At 50.1% G+C, this 23,431-nt stretch overlaps 1 protein-coding gene and 1 long non-coding RNA gene across 9 annotated transcripts in view; one reads left to right on the top strand and one right to left on the bottom strand.

Moving 5' to 3' along the window:
* Window positions 1-2,000: 2,000 nt before the first annotated feature.
* On the bottom strand, window positions 2,001-21,685 carry LOC132508711 (uncharacterized). The gene is made up of 4 exons (XR_009536747.1): window positions 21,567-21,685; window positions 18,021-18,064; window positions 3,981-4,102; window positions 2,001-2,284 (listed from the first exon to the last, which is right to left on the bottom strand). It is a non-coding gene; the product is annotated as an uncharacterized LOC132508711 (long non-coding RNA).
* The window catches only part of ATP2B4 (ATPase plasma membrane Ca2+ transporting 4), a 104,421-nt gene continuing 100,019 nt past the window's right edge, over window positions 19,030-23,431 (top strand). For all 8 annotated transcript variants that reach the window (XR_009536739.1, XM_060129054.1, XM_060129072.1 and 5 more), the window contains exon 1: window positions 19,030-19,414. The gene's annotated coding sequence lies outside the window, so the exon portion shown is untranslated. The remainder of the gene's footprint in view (window positions 19,415-23,431) is intronic.

The following is a 23,431-nucleotide window of genomic DNA, read 5'->3' on the forward strand; positions in this document are numbered from 1 at the left end:
ACCCCAGGCCCCTTAACTGCTGCCTTGGGGGTAAGGTAATGTCAGGTCTGGCTCCTAATGAAGATGTGGGGAGGCAGGCAGGGATCTGGAGAAGCGCACTGTCTCTGTGCTAGTCATCACCGCAGCAGATAATCAATTAGCAAGGGCTTTCAGCAGTGGCCAGACCCCAGACCTGGGCCACCCCAACCTATCCCTATCCCAGGCGACCTCTGTTGTTCCCCCTGTGCTCCCTCCACCAAGCTAGCACGTTTCACCAGTCAGGACTGCTGAGATTTACTGTCCTTCCCAGGGGCTGATTGATCTCTATCTCTCCAGCTCTCTTTCTCATCTCTTTCCCTGCAACTCTTTTCTGCATCTCTTCGTATTTTCTCCCCATTTCTTCCATTTCTTCTCTGCCTCTCCCCTGCTCTCTCTCTCTCCCTCAGACCCCGGCTGCCTCTTCTTTCTCCCTCCTTTCTTCCCTCCTCCCACTCTCCTCCAGGCTTCATTGCCCCCTCTCCTTAGTCCCTCCCCACCTCCCAAACCGCACCACCTTGCCTCCCTTGACTATATTTAGCTCAGAGGCGGGGTTTTACAAAGGCGCCTCAGGAGCTGGCTTCTAGGCTTGAAGGGTCTGTCAGTGTTTCCATAAGAGGCTCAGCTGGAATGAGTTTATAAGTGAGCTGTTTCCTTTCCTTACCGGCACCAAGTCCTGGGCTGAGTGAGGGCGGGGAGGAGGGCTTCAAGTACATTGAAGCGTTCTCCCCAGAGGTGGGTAAGCTCTTCAGGAGAAAAAGAAACTGCAGGTTAATTTGGAGGGCAGCGACCAGGTGCCCAGGTGACCAGGCAAATTAGGACTCTGCCAGTCCGCCTGCTAATGCAGGAGACACAGGTTCGAGCCCTGGTCTGAGAAGATTCCACATGCCGCGGAGCAACTAAGCCCATGCGCCACAACTACCGAGCCTGCGCTCTAGAGCTCACGAGCCACAACTACTGAGCCCGCACGCCTAGAGCCCGCGCTCCGCAACAAGAGAAGCCACCGCAACGAGAAGCCCACGCACTGCAACGAAGAGTACCCCCGCCCTCCACAACTAGAGAAAGCCCGCGTGCAGCAACGAAGACCCAGTGCAGCCAAAAATAAATAAATCAAGTAATTAAAAAAAAAAATTAGGACTCTGCCATGGGTTAGGACTTTCAGGAGCCTAAGGATAGGGCCCATCCTAACCACAGAGCAAGCAGTAATGTGACCTGAGGGGAAGTGGCTCAAATGTCAGCTACTGGTGTGTGCCCAGACCTTACTGTGCATAAACATCCATCCATTCATTTCCTCCTGAGGTCTGGGGGATGGCTTGGAGTGAGAGGTAGGGCCAGCATTATAATGCCCCTTTTGCAGATGTAGAAATCAAGATCCAGAGGGAGAAGTAATCTGTCCAAGGTCACAGCTAATTATTTCATTCATTCACTCACTCCATCAGATATTTAGTGAGCACCTATTACCTACAGATGTCGTGTTATATACTGGGCATACTCAGTGACAGCTAGAACCGGAACCCAGGGTCGGGATACACAGGCCCATGAGTTCTCTATGATGAAACCACAATGCAGCCTTCAGGCCAGAGTTATTGGTTCAGCTGCTAAGTGGTGGTTGAGCCTGAGCAGTATGCAAAGCCACGGCCCTATATGGACCATCTCCAACACTTTCTTTGGCCTTTCCCCTCCCTGGCTTGAGAGGGGCCCCACTGCAGAGTTCCTTTGACAGGTGGGCAAAGAACAAGAGGAAAGAGAGCCTGAGCCAGCAGAATTCTTGGCTCCTTGGGCCTTTGTAGGTACTTTACCTTTCTAAGCCCAACCACAAATGCCATATTGACCACCCCACGGGAGGCCGGGTGGGAAGAAATCCTGACTGAGTTCAGAGCAGGGCTTCAGCAAATGAGAAGAGGTATGGGGCGGGGTGGGGGGGGGGCGGGGGCGGGCAGGGAGGACGGGATTCCATTCCATCCATTTTTCCACCTTTCTGTGACAGAGCAAGTTACTTCCCAGTTTCTCTCTAGTGCCACACCTATTTCTTCCTCCTTGGCTGGGAACGTCGTCGTTTATAACGTGAGATCTTGTGGATGGGTTAAAGGACCGGGGAGCCGGGAGAGTTGTTCAGGACTTGTAAGAAGGACCATGCGGTGACTGGATGTGCAGTTTCCCTAAGTCTCATCCATCCATCCATCCACTCAACCTAATTTACTGGACACCTAACAGACAAAAGCTGCCGTGCATTTTTCCTCTTTCTCTGGCTTCTTTCTCTTCACGAGATCTGCGGGTAGGAAGGGGGAGACTTTTTAGAGGTCATTTCTTCAGCAGATAGACTGATTTCCCCAGGTAGCTCGCACCTATAGTGAATAATCTTTGCCGCCCAGAAGCTTTTATTATGTTGAACCTGAAGGCCTCCAGCACCATCTAAGCTGTGTTCACCGCCTCCCTGACTCTTCCATTTCTCCTCTTTGCTGCCCTGGTTTTCATTTGTTTCCTCATTCTCATGGCTCCGGGACAGAGCTGTGGACTTCAAGTCAGAAAACTTCCTTTTGAATTCCAGCTCTGTCACTCACAGTGGAATGACCATAGCCTTCAATTCTTTGAGCCTCAGTTTCTTCCTCTGTAATGAGTATAATAATAATACCCAGTTGCTGTGAGGATCAAATGAGATAATGAATGGGACGCAGGTTTGTAAACTGCCACACTCGTGTGAAAGCTTAGCACTAATTTCCCCTGTTTGTTGGGCACCACAGAGAGAGGAGCCGGGAAAGCAGCAGAACTCCAGGTCAATGCATCTGAATTGGAACTCTGCCCTCTGGCTCTCCTGGCGACCCTGGGAAAGTGGCATAACCTCTGAGCCTCGGTTTCCCCATCCGAAAAGGAGGAGTCATTAGACCCATTTGCGTCCCCTAGCTGAGGAGGTGAGTTGCTCATAATCAGTGTTGCTCAGTCTATTTCAGAGACACTTCTGAGCTCACCACTGTCAATTACAGTTTATTGAGCACACAGATGCAGTCTCCTGGGCTGGATAAACAGATCTTTCAAAGGTCTAGGCCTAGCCCAGCCCTGCCAAGGAGCACAGCAAGGTACCTTCTCACCACACATGGCCTCTGCTCCTGGATGAACTGACCTGAGCAGAAATGACAACTGGGTCTCTCTCCTGGCACAGGCCACCAAAGCCAGTGAGACCCTAAATGATCAGAAAGAAGGAAGGGGTTCCTCATTATATCTGGGTCCTCTCTTCTGTGGAGATCTACTGACCTCTCCTTCTCAATGTCCTTTCTGCTTCTGCTGTCCTCCTGGAGGTGTCTCAAGGTGACATCGTGGCAGGAACCTCCTAACTGGTCCTCACAGCTTTGGCCTCGCTTTTCTCCCATCCATCCCACTCACTGCTGTCAAATCAATCTTCCTAAAATACTCCTGTAGCCTCTTGGTTTCCTGCTTGGCACCATGATTCCCCATGGCCTAAAGGATAAAGTTCAAGCTGGATGAGGTCTGACGTAGAGGGAAAAACAATTTCAGAACCAAGAGAATCCTGGCTCTGCCCTTGACTGGAAGGTTACTGCAACCTGTCTGAGTGTCAGTTTCCTCAACTGCCAAATGAGGCCCATAGTACTGATATCCTAATACTGTGATTCAACTTTAAAATACATATAAGGCACTGTGCCTAGGCCATGGAAGTCACTCAGTACGCATTAGCCCCCTTCTGCTTTCCTCGCTGTTACTTCCCTCCACATCCCTCCACAAGACGCACAGAGTGCACCTAACTGCAACCGCACCCTGGGAATTCTGGGAGACAACCAATACACCATGTTTACAAGGGCCAGGAGAGGGCCACTGAGAAGAAGGTAAAGGGCTTTGGGATAATGAGCAGGCTTCTGGCACATCAGGCTTAAGGCTTCAAACGAAAAGGGACGATAAAACTTGTTCCAAGTACTGTGAGCATATGGGGAGCTCCGGAAAGGCAAGAAACTCACCTGAAATGACAACTCCTGTTCTTGATGTAGAAGAAAGGCTTTTTTAGATAACTGAGCACATCACTTAAATGGCCCTGGCTCAGCCCTTGGGGAACCTGGTCCATGTTCTTTTAAAGAAGAAACTAAAACCAAAAACCAAAACAAATGAACAAACAAACAAAAAAAACAGGCAATATTAGCTACAGAGTTCCTGCTCCAGCAGCCAAGAGCCCCGAGGAGCCCGCGGACATGGGGCCAGTGGGCGCAGCAACATCAAGATGACTTCATTTACTGAGTTATCAGAAACCACGATGTCTGCCAAGAAGGAGTATGAGTCACCAGGACCCACAGGAAGGAGGGCCAGGGGTGGGGTGGGGTAGGCAGCATGACAGGGTAAGAAAAGCAAGTATTCTGAGGACACACAGGTTCAAATACTGACAGAGCTCTGGGGCCTTAAAGTCTCTGCGCCTCAGCTTCCTTATCTTTAAAAACCCGGGATAACCTAAATGCCGATTGCATAGCATTGTTTTAGGGATTAAATGAATTAATCTGTGCAAAAGACTTCAGCAATAAATGTTACTTATTTTGACAGCTGAGTTCTTAATTTTCCCCAAAGTTAGAGAAAGAAGGGTCACATTCTCTCCTCATCTTCCACTGCCCCTGACAAGAATCCTTGGCTTCAATTAGACGGACCTCAACTCTGATATTCTTCAGAGGCATTTTGCTCACCGAAGTCTGGGCCTCCCTGAGTTCCAGCCACTCCCTGGAAAGTCAGACCCACTTGGTCCAGATCCTTCAAAACTTCAAGACCTGCATCAATCCAGACAGACTTTCCCTGACAATCCCAGTGCCAGGCATCTTGCCATCCTCGGAACACCCACAGCACTTCCCTTCTGATTCAAGCAACGACAAATCACAGACCATATTCTGGGACATTCTTTGTCATTCACATCTCATTTTATTATGCTGTTGGGTAATTTTCATGGGTGTAAGTTTTCACAGCCAGCTACACCATAGCCTTTTTTTTGTTTTTCTTTTAAAGAAGATGTTGGGGGTAGGAGTTTATTAATTAATTAATTTATTTTTGTTGTGTTGCGTCTTCGTTTCTGTGCGAGGGCTTTCTCTAGTTGTGGCAAGGGGGGGCCACTCTCCATCATGGTGCGCGGGCCCCTCACTATGGCGGCCTCTCTTGTTGCAGAGCACAGGCTCCAGACGCACAGGCTCAGTAGTTGTGGCTCACGGGCCTAGTTGCTCCACGGCATGTAGGATCCTCCCAGACCAGGGCTCGAACCCGTGTCCCCTGCATTAGCAGGCAGACTCTCAACCACTGCGCCACCAGGGAAGCCCCCCACCATAGCCTTTTAATAACTCTTCCTGCAGCTACAACAAAACTAGTCACATACTTGATGCTAAAGCTATTTTGAATGAGCAAAGGAGCTGAGCTTAGCTAGACCATTAGGCTAATGAGATCAGGGCTTAGGGTCCAGGCTATAGATGGTTCTAAGAGTCCAGGCCACCCAGGCTGTTCTGTGCTGCTGGTCAGTCAAGGATGGGACAAGTGAGCATGAATGAACCTTCCACCACTTCCCACCACCACAGCCAGAACAAAGGCACCTGCCCTGCAGAGGGGGCGCAGAGCCTTTTCCTCCTTCACCTTACTGCTTTCTGTGATACTGATCTAGTTCAAAGCGACTGGGACCTTGTAGGAGAGGAAACGACCAGATGGAACCGGATTGAGACAGCAATGCAGATGCTGCTGCACAGACTAGGGCTGGAGAAAACCTCGGGCAGGCTAGGACTAGAGTCCAAAAGAACAAGTGTCTCTGTGCTAATGTGAAAGTAGATGGTGCTGGGTATCTAATCAGCCTGATAGGGCACAGCAGTGGGTAATGCAGGGGGCAGCCAATTGTTTGGAGTCCACGAGGGTGGTGGCCACTGGGAGAGCAGTTGAAATACAGAAGGACCCCAGCCAAGGTAGCATCCAGGCTTGGGGAGGCACCTGTGGACTGCGCCACAATCGAGCTGAAGACAGAAAGGCACTGGTTCCCTGTCTGATTGGAAAGGGCTCCCAGAGGGGACACAGGAGCCTGGTGGGTGTGGCTGACTCATTAGTCCTAGGTTGGAACATTCTTCAGCTTCCCTCCCTCAGGCATTTCTAGCTAGGATATTCTTTCTTTCATCTCAGCACAGGCCAGAGGGGAAGAATATTGTGGAGATAATTAATACAAGCCCTGCTTCTCTCAACGGTAATTCAAAAACTGGATATGGCCAGAAGCCAAGAAAGGTACAGGAACCAGGGAAGACAGAGGGAAGGAACAGACAAAAGGAGTGACTGACAAATCTGTCTGCAATACACCAAAGAGTCCTGTTAGTCTAATGCATTAAAACAATACCTTGTATGTAGAGAAATCCCCTAATAGGGTGACCTGTCCAAAGTGTGACCTTTAGATGTGACAATGCATACCTGCAAAATTTCAGGTCCCTTTGCTCTTGTGGGTAAAACCACACCCAGCTGATTTCCTGAACGGTGGGATCTTGGATAGAAAAGGATAGAAGCAAGACCTCCAGGTATTGTGGAGTTTTGAGGCAAAGAGTACAGTTATTTCAGTATCAGGAGTCAGAAGGTGCAGGGTGGACAACATCTCAAGAGGCTGTACAATTGCCCATTGACAGACTGCTACTCCCTCACCCAGTCTTAGTAACCTACCATCCTTAGGGCTGTTCCCGGGAGTCAGTGCAGCTGGGGCCACCCTAAACCGAGGACTTTGCTTCTGAATCCCTCCATGGCCTCACCTGCCCCATCAGGACAGTCGTGTCTGGAGGCTTGCCCCTTCCTCCATCATCTATACACTCTTATCCTGATGAAGTCAGGCTAAACCAAACTCCAGGGACAGCCTGGAAGGGGAAAGGAAGTAAGAAAAGGTCAGTGTATAGTAGGAGATGTAGGAGGAAGAAGAATTCACTCCTGTTCCCTGAGGCTAGTGGGAAAAGGCAACTTTTTTTTTTTTTTTAATGAATATGGGCCTCAGGTCCAATATTAGTCAGGACTTTTTCCACTGCAATGAAAAGAACCCATCTATACCTGGCCTGAGCAAAATCCATGAGTATATCAGGCCTGGCTGCATACAGAGATCTCATAACATGGTCAGGACTGGTTTCGTTCCCACTTGCAGCTGGACTTTCTACATTGGCTCCACTCTCCTGGAAGCATTTACAAGATGGCCCCACAACTCCAGGTGTTAATCCTACTAGCTTCGATTCTACCAGAAGGGATTTCGACCAAAGTCCCAGAATTGGATCTCATTGCCAGGTTTGGAGTCAGGAGTGGGGTCAACTGTTCCCAAACTGCAAGATTTTAGCATGAGGAAGCAGTGATTTTTCAAAGAAAAATCAAAGTGCTGTTACCAGAAGCAGACAAACATACAAATGACCACTACTGACCCTATCTTTAATCAATGGGTCTAGTTTCCTTAATATGAAAACATCCAATTTAACTACTAAAGTATGTTTCAGGGGGCTTCCCTGGTGGCGTAGTGGTTGAGAGTCCGCCTGCCAATGCAGGGGACACGAGTTCGTGCCCCGGTCCGGGAAGATCCCACATGCCATGGAGCGGCTGGGCCCGTGAGCTATGGACGCTGAGCCTGCGCGTCCGGAGCCTGTGCTCCCCAACGCGAGAGGCCACAACAGTGAGAGGCCCGCGTACCACACACACACACAAAAAGTATGTTTCAGGGTTAGGCAAAGCATTTAAATAAATGGATGCCATGAGGAACTTCTGACAAACTCCTGGACCCTCAAGAGCCAGGGTCAGTCTTATCCACCTTCGTTTCTTCGGTCTTAAAACAGCGGTCAGTGCATTTGACTTGAATACCTCCAAGGTATTTTTAAAAAACTGTGAGTTCAAGAAAAATGAAGAATGTTTAGCAAAAATTTCATCTCTCCTGGGTGTCCAGTAGAGGTAGAAACCACTTATAAAATTCTGGTTTTCGTAATTCAGAGGATGCAATGACTTCAGATTGAGAGAGCTGTGATGAAAGCCGAGATAATTCAGAGCCCAGACAGAGGAGGTGTTGCTTCCTGTGTGGCAGAAGAAGGTAAGAGAAATATCCCTGGCTATGGACTGGGATAGAAGGAATGGGAATCCAGGAAAGGGAACTGGAAATGCGGCTGTGATAGCTGGTGTGTAAGGGAGCCCCTGCCAACCCGTCCTAGAGGGCAGAGACTGCATCAGTTACCTCATTGGGGTTGAGTTTATACACCAAGATGCCAGACCCAGTAATAAACTATTTTGTGAACTCTAAACTTCTGACTAAATGTTAAGAGAGGGCGAGTAAAGGCAGAGGGATAGGGATGGAGGAAAGTCAGAAGTCCAGAAGCCATGGGCCCAGGCTTTGGAAGAGAAAATATGGGCTTTAGAGTAAGGAAACTAGGTTTGAAAACTAGTACTGCTACATACCAACTGTGTGACCTTGGATAAGTTACTGAACCTCTCTGACTTTCACTTTCCTCTTCAATAAAATAAGGATAATATTCAATGAGGATAATGAGTTTTCATAAACTCAAATACAGTAGCCTAACTAAAACCTTTATCACCTTGGAAATTCAGAAGCGTCTGATCAATGGTGGGTACAGACCCCACCCAAGACTTCCCATTTCAAAGGGTTCTGAGCATTTCAACATTGTTCTGCCACAGGCAGCCTCAGAAACAGATGAGGGAGAAGAGGGTGAGTTCCCAAAGGGAGAACCATTGACCCTACTCTTCATCTCCTCACTTAATATCTGTGGCTTGCAAGGAGGTCAGAGACCTATATCCCTGTTCCTAGGCCTGGCAAAACCAAAATTAGCCCAGACCAGGCAGATGGCATGTTGCTCCTGCTTAAAGACCTCCAGGTGGCAGACTACTCGGCCTGCCTGCTTCTGGAATCTGTTAGTTAGGATGCTCTTGTGACTAACTCCAAGCCCTCCAGCACCAACCAGAGTTTATATTCATTCAAGTACTCATTCAGCTGTTGATTCATTTTTGCTATAATAAACTACTGGGCACCTGTTGTGCTAGGCGCCATGCCAGCTTCTGGAAATACAAAATGAATAAGATGCTTTGCCCTCAAGGAGCCTGGAGTCTAGTGGGAAGGAGACACAGCAATAGACCATCATCATAGTACACAGTAAGTGCCTCAACAGAGGTCACCTCTGAACACTTTGGAAGCCCCGAGGGGCACCTAACCTGGGTTTGGGAGAGAGAACTCAGGGAAGGCATCTCAGAGGAGGTGACACTTGAGCTGAGTCTTAAGGGACTGCTGAGCAAGCAGATCTAAGCAACAGTTACTTTGAGAACTATTTCTCAGCCTTTATCACACAAGAAGCCTAACAATTGGTTACTGTCAGGCTGATTATCTCATGGAGATGATATCGCGCTGAAGGCGCTGGGGTAATTACCAAGCAGAAGTTACAGCCCAATGCCTGTGATTCCAGGGTGATGACAACTTGGGCACCATGGACTCTTACGGTGAATGATGCCCTAAGGTCCTTGAAGCAGGTGGTCCCGTTGGAATGCACCACAGGGGCTGCTGCAGCCTTCATGTTCAATGGAAGGTGCAGGAATGGAGGCCCGGCCCACTGGGGAAGGGTGTGGAATCATTTTTTCTTCATGAAGAATCAGCTAGATGGGATGGTGACAAGGACCGTCCGGCCTGGAATGTGGAAGGGAAGAACCAGATGACCTCGGGAGGCTCCTCTGATAAGAAGTTTCAGAATTTGGCTTTATTTCTAACTTATCCCAAGGATCTTGCCTCAAAGCGCTGCCATTGGTCTTTCCCTCAAACTAATTAGCCAGGTTTCACACCACCACAGGAAAGGCATCCATGCATCCCACTCCCATGCTTCTATGCCGCAGGTGTGGGGAGCCCACAGAGGCCTACAGAAGTTGAGCACTTTGCAAAAGGCCACTCAGGGAACCAAAAATAGAACATTGTCTGTGGCCACTCCAATGGGTCAGGTAAGCCACACCCCTCCAAACAATGCAAAGAAAAACAGCTTTTCCTGCCTACACACTTTCTCTCCACCCCCAACCACCAAATCCCAGGAGAAACTAAGCAGATAAATGAAGCCAGCCTAGAGCCAACGGCTGAAGCAGCCCCTATGCGCCTGTTCTTGGCTCTGGTGGACGCACTCCCTCCGGCACCCTCACTTTCAGCTCCAGCAGATGAGGGTGCCTCTAAGGCAGAACTGCAGACCCCAAATGTCAGTGTGGCACGGGGGGCTGGGGAGACTCAGTAAGTCTTAAAATGCCCCCTATCTCAGTTATCGTCCTCTTTCTGTTTCTGGTGTGTGCCTGTCAGAATCTGAATAAGAAGGATTCAGGTTAGACCTTCCGAAGAATTTACTTATTTCTAATCGATAAAAGAGGAACGTGTGATAACCCAAGGAGGCAGCAGAGTTTCCTTCTCAGGGGGATTTTGAGGAAGAGGGCGCTCTACCTGGTGAGCCTTACAAGGGTCTGTTCGGAGGCAGGGGTGTGGACAAAGTGACTTCCCGGGAGCACAGGGCATGGCTCCTCCAGAGGTCAGGCTGAGACCCCAAGGGCTCGGGGCAGAGTGGGGCAGACAGTCGTTGGGGAGGGATACCACCCCAGCCCACAGGACCCTCCCTTCACCTGGGGTCTGCCCTCCATCTGCCTACTCTCCCTCTCCCCAACCCTCCCCACGCCCAGGTTAAATACGGGAAGTAGGTGTCCTTTTCCCAGAAATGTTCTCCATCCTCAGTCCCTGCTTTCTGGAGGCTGTTAAACTGAGATGGAGGGACTTCCCTGGTGGTCCAGTGGTTAAGAGTCCGCCTTCCAATGCAGGGGACGCGGGTTGGATCCCTGGTCGGGAAACTAAGATCCCACATGCCGCGGGGCAACTGAGCCTGCGAGCCACAGCTACTGAGCTCGCGCACCTCAACGAGAGAAAACCCGCGTGCCACAGCTAGACAGAAGCCCGTGCACTGCAACGAAGACCAGATGCAGCCAAAAAAAATAAAGAAAATAAATAAATAAATATTTTTTAAAAAACAAAACTGAGATGGACAAGCAGACTAGCCAGACATTTAAAACCTCTCTTTCCTCCCTGCCTTGGCCACTCTGGGTTGGTCTGGACACTGTACTCATACGTTCATTGTTTCTTTTAAGTAGCACAGAAGGGTGAGGGCACAGCAGGCTTGGTCAGAATGTCTAGAACTGGCCCCACCTCTGTGACTTACTGGTTAGCAGCCCTCTCTGAGCTTCATTTCCCATGAAATGAGCGTAATGCCACCTACTTCTTAAGACCACCAGGGTGAAAGGAGATAAGGCAAGTGAGGTGGCCTGCCCATTGTCTGGCACATAAATATTAGTTGGATGAATGGCTGAAAGGCAAGTGTCCAACCTAAGCATTTGCCCAGGCCCCAGTGGGAACACTTCAGTTCACTCTGTGTTTGGAAGGGGTCATGAAGATGGGGCCTAAGGAGCTGCCTAAATAAGGGGAGAGACTGAAGGGCCCTAGATCCCGGGGTAAAAAGCCTGAGCCTCCCCTGCAGAGCAAATTCCACCCTGGGTTTCTGTGAGGGTCCATCTCCTGTGGTCTTTCCCAGGTGAAAACATGAACGAAGGAGGATTTCTGGAATCCAGGATCCAGTGTCAGCTTGAGAACAAACCAGAGGGGTTAGAATTCATTTCCTGGGATGGAGGCAGAACTACTGCTACCTCCCCTTTGCTGCAGCCCTTCCCAGCCAGGGCTGCTCTCCCCAGGTCTCCCTGGTACCACCCAAGCCTAGAAAGCCTGAAGCCTGAAGAACCGGCCCAAGGTGTGCAGGGTGAGAAACCCTGTCAACTCAAGGTAGGGGCAAGAGCCTAGGTCAGCAGCCAGAGGACCTCGTTACAGTCCTGCCACATGAACTGTGTGATCTCATGCAATCCTGTCTGAGCCTCGGTTCCCCAACTGGAAAATGGGAATAATAGCTCACACCCTATTCTCCCTACCATATAGGACTACTGCAAAGATCCAATTATTCTATGCAGAAAAAGCGCTTTGTAAACTGCAAGTACTGTGCAAACACGGAAGAGCTATTAAAGGCTCTGGAACAGAGGACATGTGAGATGGGACAGATTGTAAATTCTTCCTGTCTGGCAGGGGGGCCAGAAAGAATCCTTCCAATTGGTGTTGCTTTGATCTTCATTTGAAACTTAATGAGCACTTAAGGCATTGCTGACACTCTAAGTTTAAAAATTAGGGACTTCCCTGGTGGCGCAGTGGTTAAGAATCCACCTGCCAATGAAGGGGACACGGGTTCGAGCCCTGGTCGGGGAAGATCCCACATGCCGCGGAGCAACAAAGCCCATGCGTCACAACTACTGAGCCCGCGTGTCACAACTACTGAAGCCCACGCGCCTAGAGCCCGTGCTCCGCAACAAGAGAAGCCACCGCAATGAGAAGCCCACGCACCGCAACGAAGAGTAGCCCCTGCTCACTGCAACTAGAGAAAGCCCGCGCGCAGCAACAAAGACCCAACGCAGCCATAAATAAATAAATAAACAAATTTATTTTAAAAAAATTAAATTTAAAAGTCATCACTTGTTCCCTTCTTTCCACATTCACTTCCTCAGCTCTACTGAGCACAACCATTAACCAAAAACTATTTTTAACTGTCACTAATTTGATGTAGACTGAAACAAATGAAAGACAAATATTTTGTTATAAAAACAGATTATGAACCAAACTTGAGTTTAAAAAAACCTAGCTAATGAGTTCAAAATGAAATTAAAACCAAGCCACTGCAGCTTCTAAAACAACTGAACCATAATGAAGTTGGAACAGCAAAATATGCTCCCAAGTAAATCAAACTGATTCTACATATCATCAAAGGCCCTGGATCCAAAAAGCGCTTCTGGCCCTCACCTCTGCTGGTCCACGCTTTCCCACGTCAGATTCTGCACTCCTTCATTTAACAGGATGCCCCAGACGTCCCAGATGTGCTAAGTCACCAAGGATGCAGAGATAAGGAAGAGACAATCCCTTCCCTCCAGGAGCCTATGGCCCAACACACAGGTATTTCCTATTCAAACATGCTCCCACTGCCCATCGCAACTGCCTCCCCACTCTAAACCCTCTTCTGCCTGAGACCACAGAGTGAGATGGAACTCTCGGCACCTCCACAAAGCCTCATTATTGCCAGAATCAGAGCGTGAAACCAACCATAAAACAAAACACCAAAAACCCAAAAAATAAAAGTTGAGCCCCAAAGGCCTCTGTGGTGAGGTGCTCCTGAGACCAGCCCTTCCCAGCCAGCAGAGAAAGCATCCTTTGATTTAATTCTGCATCGTACCCTTGCAGCTCAGACATGCTTTCTAATGATCTCTAAAGATTGTCCCATCATCCAGTCCTCTCCACAGGAATCCCAGAAAGTGGAAAAAAATGAGATTGTTGCTTGTCTACGGTAGGCGACCACCCACACTCAGCAAGGGGGTGAGCTGGGAGCCAGGCCTCCTGTGACGGGCCCAGCAAAGTTCCTGCAGTGGAAAAATAGCCCTGGCTTGCTGCTGCTACTGCTGCTGAGACAGCTGCTGTGATTAGCTTCTCTCTCACACTAACAGCCAGAGCTATCCATCCTTTAATAGTCCTTGGACCCTCCCAGCTGAAATCACTATTGCCTTCCAGGATAGAGTCCTCCCTATCTGGTTCCTGGAACAAACCTCACCACAGACTTGAGAGTTAGTTGTCTGAGTGCAGATGAGCTTGTCTTAGCTATCTGTGTTCTTATCTAGTTGCAGCCTTCTTTTATCTCCTGTCATCTTGGCCCAGGCTAATTCTATGGACTTCTGTCTTGATATCTCTGCCTAGCAGTCTGACCCCCAGTTACTAGCAGGTACTCTTGTCCCCCAACCGTTGAAACCAGCCTGCGGCCAAATTAATTTCCTAAGTCCTGTCTTCCAGTTTCCTCTCCATCAGTAGCCTTGTCCTGGATTATGTATAAGGACAAACAAAGGGCATGGAGGCAGAAGTTGCTTGGATAAATGCCTCTGTCTATCCTGCCTTCAGCCATCACCAGAATTGTTCTGCAGGGCAGTGGGAGGAGAGACACTGGAAAGAATTTCAAAGTCCAGCTGGAGTCCCACCAACACTAAAAAGCCTTCCCCAAAGGCTCCAGCCCATCTTTACCCTTCCCTTCACTAGACCCTCACTGGATTTTTCACCTGGATCCAAGTTTTAGACTTAATCACACACTTTGTTTTGTGATCTGTTTTATGTGTCTCCACAACTGATCAGAAACTTCTAGAAAATATGGACTATGTTAAATATAACAACATTATATAAAATTGCCCAGCATTGCACTGGGCGGGGATTACCCCTGCCTGCCACCTAGGTTTCCAAGCTACCAGACACACTGCTGCCACAGCCAGCTTGCTAAACATAGACCTGAAGTGGCCACTCAGGGCTCTGGACAGTCCATTCCCAGCCCATCTCCCAGCCTCCACTCTCTACACTTTCTGCCTCTGGACCTTTGCTCACAGCTCCACCCCAACCCGCCCGCCCCCCCCTCCCAACGCCAAAAACAGGCTAAAGCTTACTCTTCAAGATTTTCCAGGTACCCCCAAATACCATCTCTTTCCTAGAGCCTTCTAATGTTTTTGTCAGAAGTAGTCACTCCCTGGAATTTCCAGAGAAGTATTTTCATACTCCATATTTCAACATATACTGTCTAGCACATAGTAAGCACTCAATAAATATGTTTAAAAGAATAACTAAACACCTTCTATTGTGGTTATTTATGCTATGAATATCTCTTTTTCCTCCACTAAACTATAAGCTTTATTATCTCTGTATACCTCATCTGGGCCCAATAGATGTTGAAACAGTAGACATTCAATATGTGTGTACTGAATTGAATAGTAGATATTCAGTAATGAATAAAATGAATGAATAAAATTCACTGAAATGAATGTATCTAAGTAGTAGGTACCAGCATAAAAGGTTTCTATATTACTTAGTACAAGTGACCAAAAAACCCAGTTTAGTCTAGATTATACATTCATAATGAGTCATGTAACTAACTCATCTGTAGGAACAGCAAGGGTACAGTAGGATATGAGGTAGAGTTGATTCAAATGCTTCCAGAACTTGCTCTTTAGCTTCCTTCTCTGTCTTTCTCTGCAGGTAAGCTTTATTCATTCCTATGGCAGGCTTCTTTCATGTGGCAGGGAATATAGTCCCTCATACTTCCAGAGCTTCACTCCTCTGAGTGTCCACTGCTGGAGAGAATCAAGCCTCATTTTCTTTTTGGCCTTAAACTCAAAAATCTCAGGAAAGAATATAATTGGCTCAGTTTGGGTCAGGTAGAGATGGGGCCTCTAATACAATGACAGTTCCCATATTAACAATGAGGAGAAAGACCACCTTAAAGAAGACCTGGGTCTGGGAGTGGGGAGGATATCTGCTGTTCTAGACAGATAAAACAGTAGATATTCACAGGAAGGAGAGGTATAGTCTGCATTCAAGAAATCTGGGGAGAAATGACACAGGTAATTTGGGGAACTCAAAGTGGGACTCTCAAGAGGCCAGAGGAACATACTCTGTTAACAGCTAAGGGAGAGACAAGGCTGACTGCATTTTCTTCAAGTAAGAGTCAGCTTGAGGACAGGGTCCACAGTGATGGAAGCCCACTAGACTGACCTGCTCTGGGGAGGCCATGACACCTGGATGAGGAGAGCGGGGCTAGAGCTCAAGAAGTAGAGAACATGCAAAGTCAAGGGCATGGCAGGGATAAGAAGGAAAAGGGTCTAGTCAGAGGCTAGTCAGCCAGCCATACACAACAGCCCAACTAGGAACTTTCGATGCTAGAGACAGTAACCCCCCTCTTGCCATGGTGGGGGAAGGGGCACAATTCTACTCTCCCACACTTGGCGGTTACTTTTTTTTTTTTTTTTTTTTGCTGTACGTGGGCCTCTCACTGCTGTGGCCTCTCCCGCTGCGGAGCACAGGCTCTGGACGCGCAGGCTCAGCGGCCATGGCTCACGGGCCCAGCCGCTCCGCGGCATGTGGGATCTTCCCGGACCGGGGCACGAACCCGTGTCCCCTGCATCGGCAGGCGGACTCTCAACCACTGCGCCACCAGGGAAGCCTGGCAGTTACTTTTATGTGTAGATTTATCTTTATCTTTATCCATTCTAGATTTCAAGCCCGCTGCTAAAAGAAACAAGGCACCAAGGCTCTGGGTTTCCAAAAAACACTGGAAGGCTTCAGGGGCTGGCTCAGTTATAGAGATCAGGTAGGTGACAGCCACCCCACTCCCACATTCTCCCTCCTGTCTACAAGGGGGCTGGAGTTGGGATGGGGTCGGGGAGTTCTTCCCTCATCCCACAAACCCCCACCGGTGAAGGGGACACTGGGCAGATCTACCTGACACTGGCCCAGGGACCCCAGCCAGCCAGAGGCAGGACAGACTTCAGAGCCCCTTTGGGCAGCACCTGCCCTGCACAGCCTGCCTCCCTGGAACCCAAGGAGTTTGAGGAGAGGATCTAGCCTTTCAAATACTAACCAGGCATCATTTCCCGGCCCCCACATGCCAGGCAGCCAAAGCAGACTCTTCCTTTAATGGGCCCACACATCTGGCCTAAATTGTTACTCCTCCAAGACAAGTTTACGGAACAGTTAGGCAAGGCCTCCGCGCACAGCCACTGCAGACAAGCTTAAAATACACTTTAATACATTTAAAGCACCATTTCAGAGACTGCCTTTCTCATGATAAAGATGCAACTGACACTCACTGGGGACTAAAATGTCAAGCGGTTGCAGTCCGGCAGGGAGCCTGACAAGCCATTAAATCTGAAGCTCTGTTCTGCTGATTCTTTTCCTTCCATTGCCCTGTCTTCCCCAACAATTGATCTGGGCTCCTGAAACTGACATTTTGGTAGGACCTTCCAAACTCTAACAAGGTACCATCTCTATCCCTGCCATCAGTTCTTCCACTGAAATGCCCTGGGGAGTGGAGTGGGATGGACCAGAGGAGTTGGAAGAGAGGCGGGGAGTGAATGAGAGCACACCTCACCTTTGGTGTCCTCTAAATGCCAAAGAGGAGGAGACTTTCAATCTCTAGGAAAAAAGGACTGCTTGAAAAACAATCCATGATGACTTCCAAAGAGGGTGACCCTAAACTCCCCTCCACACCCCTGGAACCTTCCATCTGCTGGGCTGGGCTGGAAAGGAGAGGCACAAGGATAGGCAGGGGCTTATTCTGGATTCAGCTCCCAAAATAGATGGCAGTAGGCAACCTCTAGCACCACATTAGGAAACTCTGAGTTCCGAGCCCAGCCCAACCACTCTAAAAAGTTTCTTTACTTTTGTCTCTTTAACTTTCCCTGGCTCAGAAATAGGACATAGATGAGTTATTGAGAAATATTAGGATAGAAAAATAAAGAGAGGAAAGAAAGGACCCCAATGTTAGGACACTGGGAAGGGTGTTAATAGGCAGAGGGAAACCAGTTGTGTCTAATCCACAACTCTGTTTCTCCACGTGCACATGGTTCTTCATCCCAGGGTAGGGAGGTCGGGTGGCAAAGGAGGACAGGTGTGGTGTGAGGTGTTGAGTTAGGATGGGAGGATCAAAGAGGTCTCTTCCCAAACCCTGAAGCTGTGGCCAGTCACCCATCTCTCAGCATAGTTTACAACTCTAACCTCTGAGGTCTGTGTTAACCTGCCTGTCATTAGCATATGAATGTGTGTGTGTGTGTGTATGCGCCTGCTGAGGTAGGTGTGGGAATATATCAGTCAATGAAGACATGCAGCGAGAACCAGTTGATGGTGCACGTTTGCACCTGAAAGCCAGAATTTTTCAGGCAAAATCTAGGAGTGGCACTGTTGCACAATGCTGGTGGGTGTGTGGCTGCTGGGTGTGATTAACAGTTTATAGTCTATGTATAAGTGTGCATGGATGTCTGAGTGTGTGCAAACTAAAATGGAAATGTGTGCCGGAACATGATACAAGTGCAGGAGAGTACACAGGCTTTGGAGTCAGTCTGACTTGGCCTTGCATCCTTGCTCTGTTACTTACCAGGTGTGTAATCTTGGGCGAGTCACTGATCCTCAATCTCAACTCTGAAATGAAAATAGTAAGACCCTTCAAGATTGCCATGAGCATTATAAACCGTATATACAAAGCTTGTGGTGCCATAGCCCACACAGAGTTGAGCTAAAAAGTAGGCAGCTGTTGGGACTTCCCTGGTGGTCCAGTGGTTAAGAATCCGCCTTCCAATGCAGGGTATGTGGGTTTGATCCCTGGTCGGGGGAACTGTGGGGAACTAAGATTCCACATGGCGCGGAGCAACTAAGCCCGTGCACCACAACTCCTGAGCCCACGCGCTCTGGGCCCCAGCGAAGATCCCACGCGCCGCAACTAAGACTTGAAGCAGCCAAATAAATAAATATTAAATAATTTTAAAAATGTAGGCAGCTATTTTCATGCACTGTGGATGTGGGTACAGAGGCAAGAGGGAGCAAAATGTGACCTGGGAGTGTGTGTATGAAATTTGGGTGAGGAGTGCGTACTAATGTGTGTGTATAAGCAAACGGTGTACAGGTGTGTGCATCTAAAGCAATGCCTTCGCCTTGTCCAGTGGGCCCCCTACTCAGACAGGGGCAGGAGGGTGGCAGGGGGCGGTCCAAGTTTTCGCAGACACCTTGGGTTTCTGGGTCCTGGGTCTAAGTGAGTAAGAGGTTGAGAGGAGCTGCAGGAAGCCAACCGCCGGCAGAAGCTTCCTTTTTTCCCTCCACCCAGCAACAGTTGAATACCGCCACCCACATCCACTCCCGCTCCACCCACACCCTACTTTGCTTTCAACAAGGGAGAGAAAGGGCGGGGAGGAAACTCCACAGGAAAGAGGATTCCTCCCCTTCTTTCCCCATTCCGCCTTAAAACAAACCAGGAAGCAGCCACAGCTCGCAATCGAGCCACCTTAACAGTGGAGTAATGGTCTGGCTTCTCGCCAAGTCCCACCCCCGTTCCGTTTCTCGCTCCTCCTCTTTCTCCTCCCGCTCCGGCCGGGCTGGTGAGCCAGAGTCTGCCCGAGTTGGCTGGAGCTGTTGCCATGACAAGCATTTTCTCAAGAAAGCTCTGCTGTTGAAACCGTCTAAAGCTGGGGGTTGAAAGGGGGCACGAACTTCCTGGGGAACTATCCCTCCGAGGAGAGTAAGACCAGAGACACCCGCCCAGTTCCCCTGCACCCTTTCCTTCCAGAAACCTGAGAGGTCCTTCCCTTTGGGAGGGCCGGGGGAGGAGACCCAGCCCACTCCCTGGTCGTGGCTGGAAAGGCAGAAGAGACCAGCCAGCATCTCCGGCGTGGTTGCCACATTGGACCGCTGGGTGGTCACCCCCACCCTACCCCTGTGCATGGACAGCCAGAGGGAGAGTCCCGCGTGGAGAAGCCTGGATCTTTGCTAGAAAGAGAGGTAGGCTTGCAGAAAATGAACTGAATCTTGATTTGTAAACTTAGTTTCTTTCTTTCCTCTCAATGGCTTCTAAAACTCCCTGAATTTCCTCTGACTAGCATATTTCTTGCGACTGGGTTTAGGGTGTGTGTACGTGTGTGTGTGTGCACAGATTTGTCAAATACTGTATTTCCTTCCTAGATTCAGCTCTTAGAAACCATATAATCAAACAAGTGATTTCTCCTTTCTTCCCCCCTAGTTTTTGTCATTCCTGGCCTGTGGGTGTAGGGAAGTGGAGGGACTGTATTCTTCATACCCAAATTGAGCTTTTGGAAAAAGCATTTGTTTTCCCCCATTCGTTCCTGCCCTCCCCCTCCCCCTTGGCTTGGGAATGAGACGCAGAATGGAAAACTGTTGCAAAAATATTTTCCGGGTCCGTTCCCTTTCTTGAAAGCACCAAAGAAAAACAGAAAAAAAAAATGAGTATGAAATCTTCAACAGGAAGGAGGGACACCAGTGGGGACTGAGGGAGGGGCTCACTGGGGGGATGGCTGGAGGTAGGAGCTAGGAGAAGCTGGGGGTAGGGAAGGGGAATGTACAAATTAAATTTCCTTGGCTTTGTAGAGAAACCTCAGCAATTTCTCTCTACCGCTTGCAAAACATCCTCAGACTTTCACGTCTATAATTAGTCGTGGAAAAAGCCGGGAGTTCCCTCGTACCGTTGTTGTTTGGTTGTTGTTTGAGTGTGTGCGGAGAGTCAAGAACCAACTGTATGAGTGTCTCTGAGGGCACTGCCCCATATATAGCTGTTCCCAAAGGGGAGAAGAGGTGAAGTTGGAAAGTTTGCAGTTTCAAGGCTGGTGACTGTGGGGCTGGTGAGTGTTTGGTGGTTGGGGGTTGGCCACAGGCATCCTTGGGAGGGTCCCTGAGCATCCTGGGCCACTGCGCCGTCTTGCTGAAGAGCTATAAATTAAGGCCAGGATTGTCCCTCCTGCTTTCATCCACAAACATACTCACTCAAACACTTGGCTTGCTCTTGGTGTGGAAGAGGCAGGCTGGCATCCTTTCCAGACGAGTCCAGCCTCACACACTCTTCCATCTCACTGAAGGATCCACCACTCTTCTCTTGCTGGGTGTGGGGGATGCGAGAGTGGCTAACCACATCCTGGGAGAGAGTGGGCACTCTGCTGGCCAGAGACAGTACCCTCGTGGGCATTCCTGCCGGACTTACAGTAACTTGCAGTCGGTACCAGCCAGCCTGGTAGGGGGGAATCTCAGCTGAAGGAATAGGCGGGCACTCAACGGGCATCACTTGCGGAGGGGAAGTAAAATCCCACTCTACCAGGCTACCTCCTCCTCTGGGTGGGGTGTCTGGCAGGCAGTCTTAAGATTCTCTTCTCCCTCCTTGAGACTCCCCCCAGAGCTGCCCCTTCTGGTCCTTCCTATTTGGAGCCCCCCCCTTTCTGCTCCCTCAGGTCCAGGCCCTCTTTACGAGGAAGGAAGGGAAGGGAAGAGACCTGGGTCACCCTAGGCTGCGACAGGCCACAGAGTGGGACCTAAGGGGTTAGGAGGAGCTGGGTGAGGGAAGGTTTAAGAGAAGGAGGAGGCCAGGAAGAGTTGTGGAGCTGGGTTCCCTCGCTGGTTGGCTAGGGGTGGTGGCCTGGGAAGCTGACTCTGGGAGGGGGTAAAAGGGTGCTCTATGAGGTGGGTCCTGTACCGAAGCTGGGGAGGGGGGTGGTGTGCGTGGAAGAGAAGCACCTGCCCCTGTCCCAGCTAGTTTGGCTGGAAGAGTGGTAAAGGCAAGAGGTTAGAAACTGGAAAGAAGGAAGCAAAAGAATTGGAGGATAGCAGAAATGGGGGCCGGGAAGCAACAGGAACCAGTTTTCATCCTGAGGTTTTGGATGACTGATCCGCCTGCACCCAAGGACAGACAGCTCGTCTCTCCCTAGATTCTGCTGGAGATGGGAATGAGGCCTTACCCAGTGGGCAGGGGACCCATGACAGGATCCATGCCTTGGTTCTGTAGAAAGCCAGGGAGGAGAACCTATTTCTTTGCTTCTGCCCGGGAGCCCCATCCTCCCTGCCACCATCTTGCAGAGGTACAAACCCCGAAATCACATCGCCCGCCACCCCACTGCCTGCGCCCTCCCATTCTGGGAGCCCATAATCCCACCGTTCCTGCAGCCGACCTTCCCGTTTTCAGTGCTCTGACTAGGGGTAGATTCTGGTAGGCTCGGAAGAACTTCTTGAGAAGCAGAGCGCGCGCCGAGGCGCCTGTCCCGTGGCCTTGAGTCGTGGGTGGGTGGGGCGGCGGGGGGGAACTCCCCGCAGCCCCCTCCCTTCCCGCCGGGGCCGCGGGGCGGGGTCGGTGCTGCCTCACACCCTCGGCCCCCTCCCCTCGGCGGCTCTGCGGCCACGCCCGGTCGCAGCCACTCCTACAGCGCCGCTCCACCCTCGGGCTCTGCGGGAATCTGAGTACTCCTTGCACCGGGCGCTCGGAGCTGGAGCGGAGGTTACCTGCCTCTGGGGCCGTGCTGAGCCTCGGTTCCTTCCACTCCCAGTTACCATCTCCGTGTCCCTGGCTGGATTCAAGGTCAACTTGAAGGAACACAGCTCGTTTTCACCTCTAGGATTCCTAGCACCTAGGCGCTTGGTCAATGTTGGAAGAAGGAGGTGGCATGTTGGGGGAGTCTGGGAATCAGCAGATCTGGGGATCCACCTCATTCGGGCTGACTCCTAGCTTGCCCTGTGGTCTTCGGTTTCCCCCCTGCAAGGTGGAAAGCTTGCTCCCGCAGTAATGGTGGGAGGGAGTGCTGAGTCAGATTTGTGGGATTTCTACGGCTTTTGGTGTCAGAAGAAAGTCAAAATGGGAGGGCGCAGTTAGGGGCAGAACTGGCGCAGTTTGCCTGAGGTGTGAGCGCCAGAAGTCCTCAGATGGTGTGGGGGAGGGGCAGAGGTCCCTGAGCAATGGGAAGGGGGAGCCTTACTCTTTCCCACTCTGACCGCAGCCTCTTGAAAAGGAGAGGGGTCCTGGGCCACTCAGCCCAACACCGACCCAGCAATTCAAATATTACACAGGAAACTGCCTCTTATTCAAGAATTTAACTTCTCTCAGCAACCCCCATGAGCCCTTTTCTCTTTTTTTCTATTATCCTGGCCTTGGACCCAGCACCCAGAGAGAGGGATAAGGCCTGCCCATTCCAGATACACCAAAGCCTTGGAGGGAGGAAAGGAGGTTGTTCATTCTTGGTCCCAGGACCTTAAGAATCACGTTTGGCTTAGGTTGACACAGGTATTTGGTTTGACTTTGAAGAGGAATGCCCTACCCTAGGCCTCGCTGCCTTCCCAGAGTAATTCTTCCTGCCCTCTGACCTCTTCCCCCCAGCCTACCCTGAGATAGGGCTCTCTTCCCAGCCAGTTCCTTGCTCCTCAGACATGCATGCATTGACTTCTGTCATCTCTGATTGCTATTTGGTGGGTAGAGGTGAGAAGGAGGGAGGGATGAGAAAGGCCAGGTCTCTGGGTCACAAGGAAGGAGAACATCTGGGCAGAGTCAACTGGGATGACATCCTTTCCCCACTCATTTCCCCCTTCTGTAGAATGGGTCAGAGGAATAAAGCTGGCCCCCCCCCCCCGGGGCTGGAGTCCAAAAGGGTTGCGTGGAATGTTTTGTACTCTGCTTCCTCTCCCAGCATCTCTCTTTGTCTCCTCTTTCCTCTTTCCCTTGTATGAGCCATTCTTGTTCCACTGACTTATTTCCTCTGCACGTGTTAAAACAGAAATGACAGGGACTTCTGCCTCCACCTTAAGCCAGTCCTCTGTGTTCAGCCCACATAAACGCGGGCTGAGGAGGGAAACCAGGCAGGACCTAGTTAGAACCAGAGCCAAGGACTCCCAGTCAGGGGAGGAGCTTTTGGAGGCAATTTGCGTTGGGAGAGGGGGTAGCAGAGACGCCAAAGGAGAGAAAAGGGAGGTGAGAACGTAAGTGTCAAGGGCCGAGGGTCCCTCCCTCTATTTGGACTCTCCTCACTCTAGTTC

Source organism: Lagenorhynchus albirostris, chromosome 2 (assembly GCF_949774975.1).
Source record: "Lagenorhynchus albirostris chromosome 2, mLagAlb1.1, whole genome shotgun sequence".
Lineage (NCBI taxonomy): Eukaryota > Metazoa > Chordata > Mammalia > Artiodactyla > Delphinidae > Lagenorhynchus > Lagenorhynchus albirostris.